This window comes from Marmota monax, unplaced genomic scaffold, assembly GCF_021218885.2.
Source record: "Marmota monax isolate L192 unplaced genomic scaffold, Marmota_monax_Labrador192_F-V1.1 WCK01_AAM20220418_F8-fsc00320, whole genome shotgun sequence".
Lineage (NCBI taxonomy): Eukaryota > Metazoa > Chordata > Mammalia > Rodentia > Sciuridae > Marmota > Marmota monax.
The window spans coordinates 3,757-4,844 of record NW_026694783.1 but is presented as its reverse complement, the minus strand read 5'-3'; the positions used below and the strand labels follow the sequence as shown (position 1 = coordinate 4,844).

Below are 1,088 nucleotides of genomic sequence, written 5' to 3'. Positions count from 1 at the left end.
CGGGCGCACGGCGGGAGCCCCGGTTGGGGATCGCGCCCTCCCCCGCGGCCCCGGGACCTCCCGCAGCTGACCATCGTTGGGGGCGCGAGCGCCCAGGCGCGCTGCCCGCGGGGCACGAGGGCGTCTCCCCACTTCGGACTCGGTGCGGACCGGCGGGTCCGCGCGACGGGGACGCGCGAAGGCCAAGCGCAGGGACTCGAGCGGCAGAGACGTCCTGCGCCGGCGTCTGGCTCCGCGCTCCTGAGCGGGCGCCTACGGCAATGAGCCCCCCGCGCGGTGAGCGTCCGGAGCCGGCGAGTCCCGAGCAGCCCCGACCCCCGCAGGGCGAGGACTGGGGGCTCGCGCTCGCCGCGGGCCGAGGAGGCCGATTCCGGGCCAGAAGCCGCGGTGGCCACGAGGGTGCGCTCGGCGCTGGCGCCTGGCGGTGCGAAAGCTGGACCGGGCGGAACCGGGGCGGGCTCCGTGTGCTTGGCCTCCGCCCAGAGACGCGCCCAGGCCTGGGCGGGTGGGAGGCGTCGGCGGCAGGGCGGTGGCGGATGCGCTGCGGCAGTGAGGAGTCGCCTGGCTTCTGCGGCTCCAGCCTTCCCAGCGGGCGCCTTGGGTCTCACAAGTGCCTCCGCGGACAGCAGCCAGCACGAGAGGGCGCACCTGGGCAGGCCACCGTCCCTCCCTGGTGGTCTAGTGGCTAGGATTCGGCGCTTTCACCGCCGCGGCCCGGGTTCGATTCCCGGTCAGGGAATCCCTTTTGCCCGGGCCTCGTCGCGCCTGAAGGCCCTGGCCGCCGGCTGGGCTGCGGGCGGCCACTCCACAGCGCTCCCCTGCGCTCCCTTTCCCTGTCCTCACCTCAGCCCCAACCTAACGCCGCGCTTCCCCTCGCTCTTTTCCGAAAGAAAACCGAAACCAAGGTCACTCGGACTCCGACGCCGACACCGCCGGGACCCCAAACGCGCGGCCCTCACCGGCCGCCTTCCCACCTCTGCTTCCTCTCCCTCTTCCCGCCCTTACCCGCTGCCCACCCGTGGACAGGCTCTCCCGGACACCCCAGCACCCTGGTGGACGGCCTTCAGGACCCTTCCTGCGAGGCCCCG

The 1,088-nt window shown here is 74.3% G+C and overlaps 1 non-coding gene across 1 annotated transcript; it reads left to right on the top strand.

Annotated features, from left to right (window-relative positions):
- Positions 1–667: 667 nt before the first annotated feature.
- Positions 668–739, top strand: Trnae-uuc (transfer RNA glutamic acid (anticodon UUC)). Its single transcript has one exon. It is a non-coding gene; the product is annotated as a tRNA-Glu (tRNA).
- Positions 740–1,088: the final 349 nt, after the last annotated feature.